General features: G+C 46.2%; 1 long non-coding RNA gene and 1 pseudogene across 3 annotated transcripts in view; one reads left to right on the plus strand and one right to left on the minus strand.

Moving 5' to 3' along the window:
• The window catches only part of LOC148144411 (uncharacterized), a 269,470-nt pseudogene that overhangs the window by 187,082 nt on the left and 60,838 nt on the right, over positions 1-21,550 (plus strand). The window lies entirely within an intron of this gene.
• The window catches only part of LOC148144422 (uncharacterized), a 32,648-nt gene that overhangs the window by 4,925 nt on the left and 6,173 nt on the right, over positions 1-21,550 (minus strand). The window contains exons 2-3 of one of the 2 annotated variants that reach the window (XR_015751503.1): positions 18,827-18,931; positions 15,613-15,943 (exon numbers count right to left, since the gene is read on the minus strand). This is a non-coding gene — a long non-coding RNA (uncharacterized LOC148144422). Of the gene's footprint in view, positions 1-15,612; positions 15,944-18,826; positions 18,932-21,550 lie in introns of those variants that run through there. The other variant, XR_015751502.1, reaches the window with a different exon arrangement.

Raw genomic sequence — 21,550 nt, forward strand, 5'->3', positions numbered from 1 at the left:
AAGGTTGACTGCAAGGTCCCTTTTAAATTTTCCCCCTCTCGCCCGAAACCTATGCCCTCTAGCTCCGCACTCCCCCTATCCCAGGGAAAAGACCTTGATTATTCACCCCATCCACACTCAAGTTTTTATAAACCTCTTTAAAAAACACACATTCAGCCTGCGATGCTCGAGGGAAAACAGCCCCATCTTATTCAGCCTCTCCTTGTGGTTCAAACCCTCCTACCCTGGCAACAGCCTTGTGACTCTTCTCTGAATCCTTTCAAGTTTCACAACATCCTGCCTATAGGAGGGAGACCAGGATTGCACACAATATTTCAGAAGAAGCCGACTGAAACTGACTTTTGCAGAGTCTGCTCCCTGCTTGTATTCATACTGCCTCCCGTTGTTGCAAGTGAACAGTGCTTCCCCCTTTCTCTCTCCCTCCCAGGATAAGGAATGGAAAGGGGGAGACATTGCTTCATTCCCAGATTTTGCCCAGAAGAGCCCCCCTATTGTCTGAATGCGCAAGTTGGACGGTGAGCTTCTGAAGCTACTGCTGCTCCTCTCTTTCTGAATGAAGGTTGAGCTTCACTCCAGACTGCAACTCCCTTTCTCTGTCCAAACATCTGTGAGCACAGCACATTTTTGTTGAAATAAGGCATATTTCCTGAATGTTACAATTAAAGGGGTGTCTTCCCCCCGATATTCCAAGGGATGGTAAGTCAGAGAAGGACCACGCCTTGTGTTGTGTGGCTCGTGTGACAGTTGCAACAGGATGTCCCAACTCCTATGCTCAATTCAAAGTTTGAGAGAAGATTTGTAGCTCGGGTGCTCATTGTTGTGGTTCTGTTCGCCGAGCTGGGAATTTTTGTTGCAGACGTTTCATCTCCTGTCCAGGTGATATCCTCAGTGCTTGGGAGCCTCTTGTGAAGCGCTTCTGTGATGTTTCCTCCAGCATTTATAGTGGTTTGTCTCTGCCGCTTCCGGTTGTCAGTTCCAACTGTCTGCTGCAGTGGCCGGTATATTGGGTCCAGGTCAATGTGTTTGTTGATAGAATCTGTGGATGAGTGCTATGCCAGAGAACAGCCAGGGAATTCCTCGAGGCATTTTTCCAGCACCACATTTTTCATCTCTGGATCTGGGACAAGGTGTGTGGTGTGGGGGGAGGGGAGGGGAAATAAGGAAACTGGTGAAATCTACATTGATCCTATGTAGTTGGTGGGTCCCAAGGCAGAAGACAAGATGTTCTTCCTCCAAGCGTCAGGTAGCTAGAGCTTGGAGGGGAAGGCACCAGAGTACTTGCGTGTCCTTGACGGATTGGGAGGGGGAGTTAAAGCGTTCAGCCACAAGGCGGTGGGGTCGTTTCGTTTTGGCGTCCCAGAGCTGTTCCCTGAAATGTTCTGCAAGTTGGCGTCCAGTCTCCCCAATGTGGCAGAGACCACATCGAGAGCAAGGGACATATAAATAAATCTTATAAACAAATTGTACAAATTTTAGTCTGCCAGGGTTATTTTCTTTAATTAAGTTAAAGAAAATTTTAATTAAATTGGGTGACTACATGAAACGGTTTGTTGGTCAGACTCAAATCATCATCCTCAAATGAGACAATGCCATTAATATCAGTGAACTGCTTTTTTTTTTAGAACCACAAGTTCTTGATTTATTTTCACAACTTATTGGTATTCACATCTGCACATTCAATGTCAAACTCTGACATCAGAAATGACATGACACCATTAATTTTTTTCTGACAGTAATTCAACAAACAAATTAATAACACACAGTGAACACCAAGTCTCATTAATATGAAATTAAATTTGACCAAAAAAAAAGTAAAATCAAGATGAGAGATAACAAATGGGGGAAGGGCAGAAGGCAAGAAATGCAACATCATAGAAGGTGCTCCTCCAGGGAGTGTATTTTACCAACTACCGCTGCTAAATATAAACAAACACTCTGATATGATCCTCCGGTTTTAATGTAAACCATAGCCCCATACAGTAGGTACCATTTAAATAAGTTAATAGATACAAGCCTTGAGCAAATCCAGCCTCCAGCCGGACCCCCCGCTTCTTGGAGCTCGGACCTTCCTCCAGCTCCGGGGGGTTGTTGAGCTCCTGGGCTCCGGCCGCCGCCGAAGAAGCCGCGGGCGCCGGCTCTCTCTCCTCCACCGCCGACATTTTTAATTTGTTTTCTCGTTCACCCGATAACTGTCACCTCCCCCTTCCCGGGCCCCGGGAATTATACAAAAATAAACAATAAACCCCACCGGGGACTGTCTCCTTTTCTTCACAACTTTTGTTTGAAAAGTTCTGGCTTTAATTTGAAATGTATTTTAAAGGTATTTTCTGAGGTAAACGATGCCTGTCTGCCCCCCTCCCTCCGTCAGAAACCGCCCGCTGAGTCGATGACAAAACCGCAGCCTCGCGCCGCCATCTTTGTTTTTCTTCTTCATTCCGTCTCCTCCTTCAGTGACGCGCGTCATTCGCGGCCCCTCCAATCAAAGCGCACCTTACTCCACCTGACCAATGGCGGCTGGCTTTGTGCGTCGTGTTGGTCCCACCCTCTGCAATATCTCTCTCCGATTAGTCGGTACCGACCACAAGCTTTGGGATTGGTTGGGAATTTCACAATCACGTCAGTGTATCCACCCTTTTCATTCCCGTTCAACAGCAGATGACCCAATTTACTGCAACGGGCTGTGGGGCTATTGCGGTAATGTCACATATTCAGGGGGAAGATGTGATTTTTAACGTTATCAACCAATTCAACTGTGGCACCTCCACATCCATTCATTCAACTGAAGAGGGCTCAATTTAGTGTAAAGGGCTCTGAGGGTATCATATTTGTATCCCATGTTGAGAAGAAACCTCTCCCCATTCATTCAATCGAAGAGGGCCTATTTGCTGCAGAGGTTTTTTTTCAGGCGCAGTGGTAGTGTCCCTATCTTCGAGCCCTGAAATCCCACTGCTATGAGGATGCGTAATAACAAATTTTTTAGTCATAAGTCACATGACACCAGGTTATAGTCCAGCAGGTTTGTTTGGAGGGGATCTTACAGAAATATATTAAATTATGAAAGAAATAGAAGTATGATGTTGCATTGGTAGGTGAGACTAGGATAAGAGCACATGGCCTCAAGATTAGAGGAAGCAGGTTTAAAACTGAATTGAGAAGAAACTTCTTCACCCAGAGGGTTGTTAATCTATGGAATTCCTTGCCCAGGGAAGGATTTGACATTACTTCAGCAATCACTAGAAGCAGGAGATCCGTTTTTGAAAAATAAAAGAATTAAGGATGTGGTGAAAACGCAGGTAAGTGCAGCATAGTCCACAAAAAGATTAGTCATGATCTTATTGAGTGGTGGAGCAGACTCGAAGGGCCGGAAGGCTGACTCTTGCTCCTAGTTCTTATGCTCTTATGTTGAAATCACAAGCTTTTGGAGTGTAGTCACTTCAGCAGATGAAGTCATGAAAAAACAAGTGCAGGAAAGAGAATTTAGATAAATGAAAGACAGAGCATCTCAACGGTCAATTACTTACTCCCATTCCTATTTCTGATGATCTTACTACACAGCAAGTTGTGTTTACCAAACATTAATTTTATTTCCATTGTTTAAAATCAAATATTTAAGATGAACAGTTTGTTTTTCCTCACTTGGACACACTGTGACCCACAACACTGTGAATATCATAAACCCGCTCATGAGATATCATAGGAACAATTCATAAACTAGATTTGTCACTGAGATACTAGAAAGGAGAAAAATTCCCAACATGTGCAGGATGCTAACAAAAAGTTAGCAACCTGAAATGGTAACAGGAGCAAGTGAACAGTCCCAATCAGGAAACTCATATTCTGACATCCACTACAGTACCTTGCTTTCCTTTTCAGTTTAATGATCCATAATTGAATCTGACCCCAACACACTCTCTGGCAGGCAGTTCCAGAGGTCAAAGTATTTTCAATCATTAACGAAGTAAGTTTTGGATCCATCCCAAAGACATTGAACATAGAAAAATACAGTGCAGTACAGGCCCTTTGGCCCACGATGTTGCGCCGATCCAAGCCCACCTAACCTACACTAGCCCACTATCCTCCATACGCCTATCCAATGCCCGTTTAAATGCCCATAAAGAGGGAGAGTCCACCACTGCTACTGGCAGGGCATTCCATGAACTCACGACTCGCTGAGTAAAGAGTCTACCCCTAACATCTCTCCTATACCTACCACCCCTTAATTTAAAGCTATGCCCCCTCGTAATAGCTGACTCCATACGTGGAAAAAGGTTCTCATGGTCAACCCTATCTAACCCCCTAATCATCTTGTACACCTCTATCAAGTCACTCCTAAACCTTCTTTTCTCCAATGAAAACAGCCCCAAGTGCCTCGGCCTTTCCTCATACGAACTTCCTACCATACCAGGCAACATCCTGGTAAACCTCCTTTGCACCCGTTCCAGTGCCTCCACATCCTTCCTATAGTATGGCGACCAAAACTGCACACAATACTCCAGATGCGGCCGCACCAGAGTCTTATACATCTGCAACATGACCTCAGGACTCCGGAACTCAATTCCTCTACCAATAAAAGCCAGTACGCCATATGCCTTCTTCACAGCACTATTTACCTGGATGGCAACTTTCAGAGATCTGTGTACATGGACACCAAGATCCCTCTGCTCATCCACACTACCAAGTATCCAACCATTAGCCCAGTACCCCATCTTCTTGTTACTCTTACCAAAGTGAATCACTTCACACTTACCTACATTGAACTCCATTTGCCACTTTTCTTCCCAGCTCTGCAGCTTATCGATATCCCGCTGTAACCTGCCACATCCTTCCTCACTGTCAACAACTCCACCGACTTTCGTATCATCCGCAAACTTGCTCACCCAACCTTCTAGCCCCTCCTCCAGGTCATTTATAAAAATGACAAACAGCAATGGTCCCAAAACAGATCCTTGCGGAACGCCGCTAGTAACTGCACTCCAAGATGAACCTTTTCCATCAACTACTACCCTCTGTCTTCTTCCAGCCAACCAATTCCTAATCCAAACCTCCAACTCACCCTCAATGCCATACCTCCGTATTTTTTGCAGTAGCCTAGCATGGGGAACCTTATCAAACGCCTTACTAAAATCCATATACACCACATCTACCGCTTTAGCCTCGTCCACCTCCTTATTCACCTTCTCAAAGAATTCAATAAGGTTTGTGAGGCATGACCTACCCTTCACAAAACCATGCTGACTATCCTTGATCACATTATTCCTATCCAGATGTTCATAAATCCTATCCCTTACAATTCTCTCTAAGACTTTTGCCCACAACAGAAGTGAGACTCGCCGGCCTATAGTTACTAGGGTTATCCCTACTCCCCTTCTTGAACAAGGGAACCACATTTGCTATCCTCCAGTCTTCTGGCACTATTCCTGTAGACACTGAGGACATAAAAATCAAGGCCAATGGCTCTGCAATCTCCTCCCTTGCTTCCCAGAGAATCCTAGGATAAATGCCATCAGGCCCAGGGGACTTATCTATTTTCACCCTTTCCAGGATTTCCAACACCTCTTTCCTACATACCTCAAAGCCATCCATTCTAATAAATTGTGACGCAGTATTCACATCGGCAATAATGTCCTGTTCCTGAGTGAATACTGACGAAAAGTATTCATTCAGTGTCTTCCCCAATCTCTTCAGCCTCCACACGCAACTTCCTACTACTATCCTTGACTGGACCTATTCCTACTCTAGTCATTCTTTTATTCCTGACATACCTATAGAAAGCCTTTGGTTTTCCCTAATCCTACCAACTAAGAACTTTTCATGTCCCCTCCTTGCTGCTTTTAGCTCTCTCTTCAGATCCTTCCTGGCTACCTTATAACTATCAATCGCCCCAATTGAACCTTCACACCTCATATTTACATAGGCCGCCCTCTTCCCTTTAACAAGGGATTCCAATTCCTTATTAAACCACGGTTCCCTCACACGACCCTTTCCTCTCTGCCTGACAGGTACATACTTATCAAGAACACTCAATAGTTGCTCCTTGAACAAGCTCCACATATCAATTGCGCCCTTCCCTTGAAGCCTACTTTTCCAAGCCACGCATCCTAAGTCGTGCCTCACCATATCATAATTTCTCTGCCCTCAGCTATAACTCTTGCCCTGCAGTGCATACTTATCCCTCTCCATCACTAGAGTAAAAGTCACCGAATTGTGGTCACTGTCCCCAAAGTGCTCACCTACCTCCAATTCTAACACCTGGCCTGGTTCGTTACCCAGAACCAAATCCAGTATGGCCTCACCTCTTGTTGGCCTGTCTACATATTGTGTCAGGAAACCCTCCTGCACACATTGGACAAACACCGACCCATCTAACGAACTCGAGCTATAGCTTTCCCAGTCAATATCTGGAAAGTTAAAGTCCCCCATAACAATCACCCTATTACTTTCACTCTTCTCCTGAATCAATCCTTTCTTCTACGTCTCTAGGACTATTAGGAGGCCTGTAGAAAACTCCTAACAGGGTGACCTCACCTTTCCTATTCCTAACCTCAGCCCAAACTACCTCAGATGGCGAGTCTTCATCCATCGTCCTTTCCACCGCTGTAATACTATCTTTGACAAGCAATGCCACACCTCCCCCTCTTTTACCCCCACCTCTGACCCTACTAAAACATTTAAACCCTGGAACCTGCAACAGCCAATCCTGTCCCTGTTCTACCCATGTCTCCCTAATAGCCACAACATCAAAATCCCAGATACCAATCCATGCTGCAAGTTCACCTACTTTATTTCATATACTTCTTGCATTGAAGGAGACACACTTCAAGCCACTTTCCTGTTTACAGGCACCCTCCTTTGAGATTGATGCCATGTTCCTAACCTCCCTACACTCCAGGTCCTGCACCCTAAAGCTACAGTCTCGGTTCCCATGCCCCTGTAGAATTAGTTTAAACCCCCCTGAAGAGCACTAGCAAACTTTCCCCCAAGGATACTGGTGCCCCTCAGGTTCAGGTGTAGACCATCCTGTTTATAGAGGTCCCACCTTCCCCAGAAAGAACCCCAGTTATCCAGATACCCTCCCTCCTGCACCATCCCTGTAGCCACACATTTAACTGTTCTCTCTCCTTATTCCTCGACTCTCTATCACGTGGCACGGGTAACAAACCAGAGACAACAACTCTGTTTGTTCTAACTCTGAGCTTCCAACCTAGCTCCCTGAAAGCCTGCCTAACATCCTCAACCCTCTTCCTACCTATGTCGTTTGTGCCAATGTGGACCACGACTTCAGGCTGCTCCCCCTCCCCCTTAAGGATCCGGAAAACACGATCAGAGACGTCACGTACCCTTGCACCTGGGAGGCAACATACCAAACGTGAGTCTCTCTCGCCCCCACAGAACCGCCTATCTGTGCCCCGAACTATTGCTCTGCTCTTCTCCACCCTTTCCTTCTGAGCAACGGGGACAGGCTCCATGCCAGAGGCCTGAACCCCATTGCTTACCCCTGGTAAGTCGTCCCCCCCACAAGTATCCAAAATGGTATACTTGTTCTTGAGGGTAACGGCCGCAGGGGTCCCTGCACTGGCTGCTTCTTCCCAGTCCCCCCCACTGTCATCCATCTGTTTGCAATCTTTGGAGTTACTACTTCCCTAAAGCTCCGATCTATGACCCCCTCTGCCTCCCGAATGATCCTAAGTTCATCCAACTCCAGCTCCAGTTCCCTAACATGGTCTTGGAGGAGCTGGAGATGGGTGCACTTCCTGCAAGAGTAATCAGCAGGGATGACCATGGCATCCCTCACCTCAAACATGTTGCAAGAGGAACATTGCACTGCCTTCACTGACATCCCTCTAAAAGTAACCTTTTAAAAACAAACTAGGTCCAAGAATAGAACAAGCAAAATGCAGCACTTACCTACTTACCACAACGTTTCTTATTATTAGGTTAGGCACCTCTGCAGTGCCTCGGGTTCCTCTCCTGCGTGCTTTTATAGGGAAAGAAACCTACCCAGGTAAGCTTACGCTACACCAACTTCCAGATCCGCTTCGCGCTTTTTAAAAAAAAACTTTCAAATTTAAACCGTTAAACAAACGTCACCGAGCCTTCAAGCAGCCCCTGCCAAACAGCCCTTACCTGCTCCGCTGACACTTCTATAAGAGGTGTTGGCTGGACCCAGACACTTCAGCGGGCAGTGTTCATTACTCATGTGTATTCTCTCCCCCACCCGCCTTAAACTAATCACCTGGGTTGTGAGTCAATTGTGCTGGCATTCTGGTGGCCCCAGGCAGTGTCTGTATCTGCTCTGCTGTTTCTCTCCATATTGTGATCCAGCGGCCATCTTGTGTGTCAAGTTGGCCAACTGATGGCTCAGTAGCCATCTTGTGTATCTGTGTGCCTAGTAACACCCTGCCCTTCCCCACCTCTCTGCCACGCCCACTCTCTCTTCCCCACTCAATCTCTCTATCAACCCCACTCATTCTCTCTCTCTACCCCCACCCTCTGACCGCCATTTTCTCTCTCTCTCTGTCCCCCATCCTTTTGGTCTCTATTCTCCCCAGCCCCCACCACACCCGACCTTTCTCAAGCCTCGAACCATCTTTGACCGCTGTATCAAGCCCTTCAAAGAACAGAGAGAGAGAGAGAGAGAGAGAGAGAGAGAGAGAGAGAGATAATGGATAGTAATGACTCTACCTGGGAGTTGGGAGGGGTGATAAATGGCTGATCTTCAAAATTGAGAATACCTAAAATGATTTTTGCAAGGTTTGTAGCTCAGGTTGAGGTTTAGGGTGTAGGTTTGCTCGCTGGGCTGTAGGTTTGATATCCAGATGTTTCATCACCTGGCTAGGTAACATCATCAGTGGCGACCTCCAAGTGAAGCGAAGCTGTGTCTCCTGCTTTCTATTTATATCTTTCACCTGGATGGGGTTCCTGGGGTATGTGGTGATGTCATTTCCTGTTCGTTTTCTGAGGGGTTGATAGATGGCATGTAGATCTATGTGTTTGTTTATGGTGTTGTGCTTGGAGTGCCAGGCCTCGTAGCCCTACACATGGATGAAAAAAAACATCATTTCGACTGGGACAACACATCTATCCTGGGTCAGGCTAAGCAAAGACTTGCCAGAGAATTCCTAGAGGCCTGGCACTCCAACCTCAACGCCATAAACAAACACATAGACTGAGATACCATCTATCAGCCTCTCAGAAAACGAACAGGAAATGACATCACCACAAACCCCAGGAACCCCATCCAGGAGAAAGAAATAAATAGAAAGCAGGAGACAACAGCTTTGCTTCACTTGGCGTCGCCACTGAAGATGTTACCTAGCCAGGTGATGAAACGTCTGGATATCAAACCTACACCCTAAACCTAAAATGATATCTTCAGAAACATCGTTAAAGCCAGAAAGCGTGTTCAAGTTTTTTAAAAGAGCTGCTGAAATCTGTCTGATTCTTTCACTGAAATAAACGCAGTCAGGCCACCGCTCGGACAGGCTGGAAGGGGTGAATGGGCGAAAATGAGCACTGCAGATGCAGGAGATTAGAGTCAAGATTAGAGTGGTGCTGGAAAAGCACAGCCGGTCAAGCAGCATTCGAGGCTTTTGCCTGAAACATCGATTTTCCTGCTCCTTGGATGCTGCCTGACCTGCTGTGATTTCCAACACCACTCTGATCTTGACTGTAAGGGGTGAATGGCCTAGTCCTAGTCTTGTGAAGTTGGTTCCAACTATCTAGAAATAGCGTCACAGAGCACAGAAACATACCCTTCGGTCTATGCCGACCAGATATCCTAAATTAATCTAGTGACCCATTTGCCAGCATTTGGCCCCTTATCCCTCTGAATCTGTCCTATTCATATCCCCATCCAGATGCATTTTAAATATTATCATTGTACTGGCCTCCACCACTTCCTCTGGCTGACCCCCACCAGTGTTCTGTGCAAAAAGGTTGCCCCTCAGAAATCTTTCCCCTCTCACCCTAAACCCATGCCCTCCAGTTCTGGACTCGCGCAACGTGGGGAAAAGACATACAAAAGTTGAGCAGCCAGACAGAATGCAAAAACAATACAATGCCGAATCACAGGGAAAAACAAATTGTAGCTCGACCCCTTTTTTGTCGTATTGGCATTTGGACTCTTAAAATCTGACAGGAACACCAGCATCCCTAGTGAGCATACTGCGCATGTTTCCCGGTGTCAGTAACGCAGTGCACATGCCCATCGGTGTCAGCTAAACACTGGGCATGCTCATCGCTTTCCGCAAAAAATGGCGCGCGACCTTCCTTTGATGGTCCAATAGGGAACCGTGGAGGACCAAAACAAAACTGGTCCTCCTGCCAATCAGAGCCACCCCATTGTCTGAATGTGGAAGTTGGACCATGAATTTCTGAAGCTGCTACTCCTGCTCCTCTTCCTGAATCAACATTGAGCTTCACCCAGACTGCAAATTCTTTCCTCTGTCTAAGATCTGTGAGTACAGCACTCTCTTTTCTCGTCCCCTTTGCCATTTCTATTTCTTTCCGGAGTTCAATTGCTGACTTACAGCAACTGAAAGGAAAGGGATTGAACCCAGGGAGGGGACGGAGTATGGAAAAGTGATCGAGGTCTGTGTCTCAATTGGCAAAACAGACAGACAGGAGGCTGGAAGGGCACAACAAATCAGGCAGCATCACAAGGTGTAGAAGTCGATATTTCGGGTGTAACCCTTCGTCAGGACTGGGGATGGGTGCCGGGGTCGGGGGCTAAAGTGGGGATAGGTGAAGAATCGGTCAGATTAATCATTGGGTGGAAGAAATCAGGTTGGTGGCAGGAAGGAGTGGTAGTGAGGGGCATGGGGCTGAGAAGGGAGTCGGGTGATGGAAAGGGAGGTTATTTGAAATTGGAGTACTCGATGTTGGGTCCTGCAGGCTGTAGTCTGCCCGGGCGGAAGATGGGGTGTTGTTCCCTAATTTGCGGTTTGGTTCGTTGTGGCAATAGAGGAAGCCTATGATGTTCTTGTCAGAAAGGGAGTGGGAAGGGGAATTAAAATCGATGGTGACTGGGAGGTCTGGTCAGCCTCTGCGGACCCAGCTGTGATGCTCGCCAATCCGTTCCCCAAGTTTATGCTCAGTCTCCCCGAAGTAGAGAAGACCACAATTTACAAACACGTGGCAAATGCAGTATCTCAATGTGAAGTTATAGTCTTTGCTATGAAACAAAAAAGCAGGAAGGAGATGTATTGTTTAAATGGTGATACTTTGGGATGTGGAGAAAGTGAGAACTGCAGATGTTGGAGATTAGAGTCAAAGTGTGGTGCTGAAAAAGGTGGTAAGTCAGGCAGCATCTGAGGACCAGGAGAGTCGACATTTTGGTCCCGAGCACTTCATCAGGAATGATGTGTGGATGGACAAAGGGTCTGATTCGGTTCTATATAACTCTAATCATCTTCAGTGAGAGCAGAAGTGTGATTGTGAAGGCTGGAGTTTCAGAGCAGCTTTCAAAGATGCTTTGCCCTTAATGTGGATGGACAAAGGGTCTGTTTCTGTGCTGTATGACTCTAATCATCTTCGGTGAGAGCAGAAGTGTTTCTGAGGACTTTTCAAAGATGTTTTGCCCTTAATGGGAGTAGAAGGTACAATGAAATCTTGCATTTGTGAGACAGCAACTGAGTGAGTGAGTAAATCCGAGGTTTTGGTGCAAAGTGGGAATTCATTGCACTGTGAGGATGAAACTCTACTTATTGAGTCATTTCTGCTGGTGAATGAAACCAGGCTCAAGATTAGGAGGAGTAAATTTAGGACAGAGATGAGGAGGAACTGCTTTTCCTGGAGTGTAGTGTATCTATGGAATTCTCTGCCCCAGGAAGCAGTAGAGGCAGCTTCATTAAGTATATTCAAGACACAATTGGATGGGTTTTTGCAATGGCAGGGGAATTAAGGGTAGTTGGGACAATGCAGGGAGGAGGATCTCAGATGGTGAATAGATTAGCCATGATCTTAATTGGATTTTTGAACAAGAGGAAGGCATGAAAATGGTTTCAAGACCAGTTTAGAACAGTTACAGAGCCAGAGAGCACAAACAGACCCTTCAATCCAACTAGACCATGTTGACTGTGTTCACAAACTAAACTAGTCCCACCTACCCCATTCTCCCCGTAACCTTTGATCCCCTTGATACTCAAGAACCTATCTGTCTCAGTTTTAAATATCCTCAGTGACCTGGCCTGCACAGCCTTCTGTGGAAATAGATTCCACAGATTCACCGCTCTCTGGCTGAAGAAGTTTCTCCGTTCTAAAAGGTCTTCCATTTACTCTAAGGCTGTACCCTCTGGCCCGAGTCTGTCCTACCAATGGAAACATCTTCGCAATGTCCACACTGTCCAGGCTTTGAAGATTATGTATGTTTCAATTAGACACCCCCCCCCGCCCCCGAGTGCGGGCCTGTTAATCAGCATGAACCAGACCCTTCAGGATGAGGTACAGCAGAGATTAGGGTCAGCAAAGTGAGAATGGAGGGAGTGTGTGTGGGATGGAGATTTTCAGCTTCTCGGGAATGAGAGAGAAAAGTGAGTTCGCTATAAATTAGAATTGATCGGATGGGCCAAAGAGTGGTAAATGGAATTTAATTTGGAGAAATGTGAGTTGTTGCATTTTGGTCAAGCAATCCAGGCAGGACTGACACAGTTAAGGGGAATGTTGCAGAACAAAGAGTCCTTGGAGTGCAGGTTCCATAGTTCTCAGGTAGACAGGATAGCCTTTGTTGGTCAGAGCATTGAGTAGATGAGTTGGGAGGTCATGTTGTGGCTGTCCAGGATGTTGGTTAAGCCACTTTTGGAATACTGCAGTTAGTTCTGGTCTCCCTGCTGTAGGAAAGATGTTATGAAACTTTGAAAGGGGTCAGAAAAGAATAGGCCAGGGGCATTTTCCATGGAGCACCGGAGGCTGAGGGGTAAACTTATAGACCTTTGTAAGGGCCATGGATAGAGGGGAAACCCTAAGGTCTTTTCCCCAGGGTATGGCAGTCCAAAACTAGAAGGCATATGTTTGAAGTGAGAGTGGAATGATTTAAGAGATTGGAGGGGCAACCACTTCAGAGGGTGGTGCATGTATGGAACGAACTGCCAGAGGAAGTGGTAGAGGCTGGCACAATTACAACATTTAAAAGGCATGTGGATGTCTGTCTGTTCTCAGCTCTGCTGGATGTCTGTTGAAGCTTTGAACCCCCCCCTTCTACACCTTCTGGGTTAAACAAACATTCAGTCAATCAAGCCTCAATCCACAATCTCCCAGCCAGTCAACAATCCAGGCACAGTGTAGTCACAGCAGGGAATCAGCTGCCCTGAGTGCGGGAAGGGCTTTACCCAGGCCTCTGCCCTGCTGAGGCACCGGTGGGTCCACACAGGGGAGAGGCCCTTCAGCTGCCCCGAGTGCAGAAAGACATTCCGTGAATCCTCCAACCTGTTGAGGCACCAACGGGTCCACACAGGGGAAGAGGCCCTTCAGCTGCCCAGAGTGCGGGTAGGCCTTTACCCAGGCTTCCTTCTTGCTGATCCACCAGTGGGTCCACAAGGGGGAAGAGGCCGTTCCCCTACACAGTGTGGGGGTAGGCCTTTTTCCAGGCCTCTGCCCTGCTGAGGCACCGTGAGTCCACGCAGGGGAGAGGCCTTCAACTGCTCCTCCCACCTGCGGAGCCACCAGCGGGATCATGTGGCATTGCAGGGGATTGAAAGAATGACGGCTGAGTGCCTTTATTAACTGGACTATCAACCCAGTTCCAGTGGCTCCCGAGTTCGATTCCCACCGCGACAGATGGTGGAATTCGAATTTGGTCAGAAATCTGGAGTTCAGAATCTAATGGTGAAACCATTGTCGGTGGGGTGGGGGTGGAAGAAAACCCCCATCTGATTCACTCAGTTCTTTTTTAGGGAAGACTTGAGCAGTTATTAGAGCAGTCGTCCCAGCTGCATCCTTTACCCGGTCTGGCCGACACGTGACTCCAGCCCCACAACAGTCTGGTGGACTCTACGCTGCTCATCCAACTTGATTGGAATACAGGTTGAAATTGCTGAGTGAGGCAATACTTCCTCCAGGTTAAGGCTGTACCAAGGATGCAGTTACAAAGGGACAACTCAGTGGTGACCAATAATGAAGAAAGTGAGGGGTTGCACTTTGACCTTGAGCGATTTTTTAAAAATTGCTACTTTTTCTACACCTTTCTGCTGGGAGATTCTGAAGCTGTAACAAAGTTGGGTCACAATAAAGATTACCTGAACTTCACACTGAGCTCAGACTCTCACTGAGAGCTTTAAACTGCAACAGGTTTTTGTTTTAAAACTGCTCATTTTACATGTGAAAATGAGAACTGCTGATGCTGGAGATCAGAGTCAAGATGAGAGTGGTGCTGGCAAAGCACTGCAGGTCAGGCAGCATGCGAGGACCAGGGAAATTGACATTTCGGGCAAAAGTCCTTCCTCAGGTTTTTGCCAGAAACGTTGATGTTCCTGCTCCTCAGATGCTGCCTGACCTGCTGTGCTCATTTCTGACAGTCTCCTGTACTATGTTTCCAATGTTGTGTATCGGTTGCAGCAGTGAATGAGTAGCCAGCATTGTTAGAAATTGTAAAATTTTCAGGGGTGCAATGTCATCAGCATTGTAGTTTCCTGGCAGCACGGAGAAGTGTGTGCTTGGTTCACTAGACATGATGTGGAGGTGCCGGTGTTGGACTGGGGTGGATAAAGTTAAAACTCAACACCAGGTTATCGTCCAACTGGCTTATTTGGAAGCACGAGCTTCTTCATTGGGTGTTTGTGGAACAGAATCATAAGACACAACCACCTGATGAAAGAGCAGTGCTCCAAATGCTAGTGCTTACAAATGAGCCTGTTAGAGTATCACCTGGTATGGTGTGAAATTTAACTTCGCACACCCCAGTCCAACACCGGCATCTCCAAATCAGGTACATAGTTCTTTGAAAGTTGCATCATTGGGACACAGGGTAGTGAAAGAGGCCAGTCAGGAGCCCTGGAGGACCGGAAGGTGACTGGTCCTCTTGCCAATCAGAGCCTTCCTATTGTCTGAATGCAGACGTTGGAACATGAGCTTCGGAAGCTGCTGCTGCTCTCTCTGACTGAAGACTGAGTTTGCTCCAGACTGTAACCTCCTTATTCTGTCAACCATCTGAGTGTATGGTACTCTCTTCACAACTCCTTTTCCATGTTTTGCATTCTGGGCTTCAATTTACGACTTGCAGCAACCGAAAGGAAAGGGAATGAATTCACGGAGCGGACAGAATCAGGAAAAGTTTGTTTCTAAACAGAGTGTTTCATGTGTGGAGTGAATGTAAAGAGGAAGTGGTGGATGCACATTCAGATGCAACGTTTAAAAGACATTTGGATAAGTATATGAAGAGGCACGGTGCGGAGGGATATGGGCCAAACACTGGCAAGTGGCACCAGTTTAGTTTGAGAACGTAGGCAGCATGGAATAGTTGGACTGAAGGGTCCGTTACTGTGCTGTCTAACGTAACTGTTCTGTCGTGGTCTTAAAACCATTTTCTTGCCTTCCACCTTCAACGTGGATACTGTACCTGCATCCAACACATAAACCATTCAAAATAAAAAAAAAACACCTCCTGCGCACAAAGAAATCCACACTTTATTGTTCAAAAATCAGATGAACTCAGCCTTGAATATATTCAATGACCCCCTAACTGCAGGAAGACATCCCCACTTCTAATCTCAGTTCAGCTTGCCAATATACCACTTGCCTTGCTGCACCTGTCTGACAACTGGCATTGACTGATGTAAAAGGATGCTGCTAATCAAAGCACTGATCACACGGTGGTCTGGTGTCAGCTCGGGTTTGAGGCCCTGATTTCTCTGTCCTGTGTTGATCCTCCTGTTCCCACAGACTAAGATGTCGGTCTGTTCTCAGCTCTGCTGGATTTCTGTTAAAGCTTTGACCCCGCCTTTTATAACTTCTGGAACGATAAAATATTCAATCAAGACCCAACCCACAATCTCCCAGCCTGTCAACCATCCTGATACAAGGTGCAGTCATAGCAGGGAATCAAACAAGAAAAGTGAAACAAAAATCATAAATAGGCGCACGTGCTTAATGTTTGTTCATGAGGAAATAAACCAGGAATAGGGGTCTCTCAGGAATCTTACAGTGCCCTACTTGAGGAATTCTGTCACCCTTACATCTATTAGTACCCAGCTATGAATTACAACAACATTTACACCAACAGGAATAAAGCATCTGCTATCAAATAGACAGAGATATACAGCACGGACATAGACTTTTTCCTCTATCTCATGCACACATGATAGATCATCCATGGTGGGAGTTTGTCTTTGTAGCATGATGTTTGCAAATACATTCTACTTTGCTCAAAGACTGCACAATCTGCAGGCAGTCAATACATGTAATATATTGTAAATTCCACTTTGAAAATAGATAATGGGCCCACTACCTTTTGGATGTGAGCATAAGTGGTGTAGTAAGTAAGTTTGCTGATGACACCAAAATTGGAGGTGTAGTGGACAACAAAGGAGGTTACCTCAGATTACAATGGGATCTTGATCAGATGGGCCAATGGGCTGAGAAGTGGCAAGTGGAATCTAATTTAGGTAAATGTGAGGTGCTGCATTTTGGGAAAGCAAATCTTAGAAGGACTTGTACACTTAATGGTAAGGTCCGAGGGAGTGTTGCTGAACAAAAAGACCTTGGAGTGCAGGTTCACAGCTCTATGAAAGTGGAGTCGCAGGTCAATAGGATAGTGCAGATGGCATTTGGTATGCTTTCCTTTATTGGTCAGAGTATTGAGTACAGGAGTTGGGAGGTCATGTTACAGCTGTACAGTTGGAATATTGCATGCAATTCTGGTTTCCTTCCTATCAGAAAGCCCTATGCAATGTTTGTTTTTGTTTAGCGGGCGGCACGGTGGCATAGTGGTTAGCACTGCTGCCTCACAGCTCCAGAGACCTGGGTTCAATTCCCGCCTCAGGCGACTGACTGTGTGGAGTTTGCACGTTCTCCCCGTGTCTGCGTGGGTTTCCTCCGGGTGCTCTGGTTTCCTCCCACAGTCCAAAGATGTGCAGGTCAGGTGAATTGGCCATGCTAAATTGCCCGTAGTGTTAGGTAAAGGGTAAATGTAGGGGGTATGGGTGGGTTGCGCTTCGGCGGGGCGGTGTGGACTTGTTGGACCAAAGGGCCTGTTTCCACATTGTAAGTAATCTAATTAATGATTGCTGCAACCTATTCTAAAATATGAAAGACTTAACAATCCAGGTTTGTTCAATATATCAGTTCAGTGGCAGGGCACTGTAATGTTTTCCTATCAATTCTGTGCCATATGATCTTATTGTCCACAATCACCTGATGAAGAAGCAGTGCTCCGAAGCTCGTGTTCCAAATAAACTGTCGGACTTAGCCTGGTGTTGTGAGATTTTTAACTTTGTCCAGGTTCAGATAGTGCCCAGGGATGTGCAGGTTAGGTGCATTAGTCAGGGGTAAATGTTGAGCAATAGGGGCATTGTGTGGGTGGGTTACCTTTCGGAGGATCGGTGTGTAGTCTTTGGGCCAGTTGGCATGCTCCCACACTGTGGGGAGTCTCGGAAGGGGAAGGGATTTTTGTAAACTGTGCAAGGCAATGCAGGCTTAGTGTGGGGGCCTGCTGTTGGCCTTGCCCCGCCCTTTGCTCCTCTCCCCTGTTGTGGAGTTGTCTAAAAAACAGCTACTCTTTCTCTGCCCTTTTTGCTGGGGAGGGGGGAGGGGGATCTGAAGCTGTAACCATGTTGGGACACAAAATAAAAGGTAACCAGAACATACTGCTGGGCTCAGGCTCTCATCGAAAGCTCCAAGCGGTTTTTGTTTTAAAGCTGCTCATTTCTTGCAGCCTTCTGCACTAAGTTTCCAATGTTGTGTATTAGATGGAGCAGTGAATGAGTAGCTGGTTTCGTTAGATACTATAAATTTTTCAGGAGTGCATCGTTTCATCGGCAGTTTACTGGCAGCACTGGGAAGTATGGGCTCTGTTCACTAGAAACGAGGTGGAGGTGCTGCTGTTGGACTAGGTTGGACACGGTTTAAAAATCACAACACCAGGTTATAGTCCAACAGGTTTATTCGGAAGCACCAGCTTTCGGAGTACTGCTCCTTCATCGGGTAACTGTGGAGCAGGATCATAAGACACAGAGTTAAGAGCAAAAGATCAATGTCATGCAACTGATGATATATTGACAAACGTAGATTGCTGTTAAATCTTTCATCTTTTAGAATGGGTTGCAGGTTTTAGTTCATTAATGTGTACATCGCAGTACTATTAAGTCATATTCTCAAGATCACTTAAGGTCTTTTTAAAAAACAGGTGACATCTCAGTCCAGACAATGCATGAAAGGTGTGAGAGTATCCCAATCTTAAATCGGACTGGTTCTATTTCCAAACTAGGAATTTATAAAATATTACATGGATTGACTACCTGCATATTGTGCGTTTTGTGCAAAATTGAATATATCTGCAAATATAATTCTGCAAATGCACCACATTGTTATATGTATGTGTGCAGCATGAGAGTGCGTGTAAGAGAGTATGTGTGCACATGCTTGGTAAAGTGAGTGTGATGGAGGAGAAGCCTGTGAAAGGGTGTGTGTGTTTTGGGGGGGGGGGGCGTGTATGTGTGTATGTCTGAGAGAGAACAGGTGTATAGATAAAAGGTGAGGGGTTGCATTTTGCCAAAATAAGGAAGGGCAGGGCTTGTACAGAGGGATATGGTGGGGGGGCGGGGGTTCAGATATATACTTCTTTGAAAGTTGCATCACTGGTTGGAAGGAAGCTTCAGAAGGCATTCAGCACACTTACCTTAATTGTTCACACCATTGAATAAAGGAGCTGGGACATAATGTTGAAGTTGTACAGGATGTTGGTGAAGCCACTTGTAGAGTACTGAGAACGCTTCTGGTGGCCCTGTAATAGGAAGAATTCTATTAGAAAGGGTTCAGTAAAGATTTACCAGGATGTTGCCAGGACTGGAGGGTTTGAGTTGTAAGGAGAGGCTGAGACACTCTTCACTGGAGCACAGGAGGTTGAGGGGTGACCTCATTTGAGATTTATAAAATCATGAGGGTTATAGGGAAGATGAACATCAAACACAGTGAGCAGCGTGCGTGGTTATGTCGAGTGACAGGGGAAGAAATTGTGGCATTTGGACACTTTAAATCCATCAGGAACAGCATCTCCATAGAGCATATTGCGCATGTCAGGTGAGGTGCCGGAAGACTGGAGGTTGGCTAACGTGGTGCCACTGTTTAAGAAGGGTGGTAAGGACAAGCTAGGGAACTATAGACCAGTGAGCCTGACATCGGTGGCGGGCACCTTGTTGAAGGGAGTCCTGAGGGACAGGTGGTACATGTGTTTGGAAAGGCAAGGTCTGATTAGGGATAGTCAACATGGCTTTTTGTGTGGGAAATCATATCTCAAATTTTGAGTTTTTGAGGAAGTAAAGAGGATTGAGGAGGGCAGAGCGGTAGATGTGATCCATATAGACTTCAGTAAGGCGTTCAACAAGGTTCCCCATGGGAGACTGATTAGCAAGATTAGATCTCATGGAATACAGGGAGAACTAGCCATTTGGATACAGAACTGGCTGAAAGGTAGAAGACAGAGGGTGGTGATGGAGGGTTGTTTTTCAGACTGGAGGCCTGTGACCAGTGGAGTGCCAGAAGGATCGGTGCTGGGCCCTCTACATTTTGTCATTTACATTAATGATTTGGATGCGAGCATAAGAGGTACAGTTAGTAAGTTTGCAGATGATACCAAAATTGGAGGTGCAGTGGACAGTGAAGAGGGTTACCTCAGATTACAACAGGATCTTGACCAGATTGGCCAATGGGCTGAGAAGTGGCAGATGGAGTTTAATTCAGATAAATGTGAAGTGCTGCATTTTGGGAAAGCAAATCTTAGCAGGACTTATATACTTAATGGTAAGGTCCTAGGGAGTGTTGCTGAACGAAGACACCTCAGAGTGCAGGTTCATATCTCCTTGAAACTGGCGTCGCAGATAGATAGAACTGTAAAGGTGGTGTTTGGTATGCTTTCCTTTATTGGTCAGAGTATTGAGTACAGAAGTTGGGAGGTCATGTGGCGGTTGTACAGGACATTGGTTAGGCCACTGTTGCAATATTGTGTGTAATTCTGATCTCCTTCCTATTGGAAAGATTTTGTGAAACTTGAAAGAGTTCAGAAAAGATTCACAAGGATGTTGCCAGGGTTGGAGGATTTGAGGTATAGGGAGAGGCTAAACAGATTGGGGCTATTTTCCCTGGAGCGTCGGAAGCTGAGATCTACAAAGGGGCATGGATAGGATAGATAGACAAAGTCTTTTCCCTGGGGTGGGGGAGTCCAGAAGTCAAGGGTATAGGTTTAGGGTGAGAGGGGAAAGATATAAAAGAGACCTACTGGGAAACTTTTTCACACAGAAAGTGGTACGTGTATGGAATGAGCTGCCAGAGGAAGTGGTGGAGGCTGGTACAATTGTAACATTTAAGAGGCATTTGGATGGGTACATGAATAGGAAGGGTTTGGAGGGATATGGGCCAAATGCTGGCAGGTGGGACTAGATTGGGATGGGATATCTGGTCGGCATGGATGGGTTGGACCGAAGGGTCTGTTTCCATGCTGGTTCAGCAAAAGCCATTCATGTTCTTCGCTGTCTGCAAAAATGGCGCAAATCCTTCTTCAAATGGACCAATGAGAAGCCAATTGTTGACCTGCAGCAACTGAAGAAAGTGAGTGAATCCAGGGAGGGGACAGAGTCGGGAAACGTTGGTCCAGGTCTGTATCTCAATTGGCAAACACATGGCAAATGCAGTCCCACAGTGTGAAGTTAGAGCCTCAGTTACGAACAAATAACTGCTGAAAGGAGGTACGTTGTTTAAATGGTGACATATTGGGATGCGGAGAAAGTGAGGACTGCAGATGCTGGAGATGACAGTTGAAAAGTGTGGCACTGGAAAAGCACAGCAGATCAGACAGCATCCGAGAAGCAGGAGAATCAACGTTTCAGGCATGAGCCCTTCCTCAGGAATGATGTGTGGATGTAAAAAGTGGCCTCAGCATCCTTCCACACCAGTCACTGCCAGTTGTCAGACGGGTGCAGCAAGCAATCAGCAAGGCAAGTGGTATATTAGCAAGAGGAAATGAGTTCAGAAGTCTCTGCAGTTAGGGGGTCATTGAATATATTCAAGGCTGAGTTCGTCTGATTTTAGAACAAGAAAGAAGTGGATGTTTCTGGGGGAAGGCAAGTAAAATGATTTTAAGGCCAGTACAGAATAGTTAAAGGGTCATACAGCACAGAAACAGACCCTTCAGCCCAACTAGTCCATGCTGACTATATTCACAAACTAAACTAGTCCCACCTACCTGTGTTTGGCCCATATCCCCCTGAACCTTTCCTATTCATGTACTTATCCAAATGTCTTTTAAATGTTGTTACACAACCAGCATCCACTATTTCCTCTGGACATTTATTCCACACACAAACCACTCTGTTTACAAAAAAGGTGCTCCTCATCTCTTATTAAAATC

Source organism: Chiloscyllium plagiosum, unplaced genomic scaffold (genome assembly GCF_037043375.1).
Source record: "Chiloscyllium plagiosum isolate Xiang-an unplaced genomic scaffold, Cpla_swu_hap1 HiC_scaffold_27, whole genome shotgun sequence".
Lineage (NCBI taxonomy): Eukaryota > Metazoa > Chordata > Chondrichthyes > Orectolobiformes > Hemiscylliidae > Chiloscyllium > Chiloscyllium plagiosum.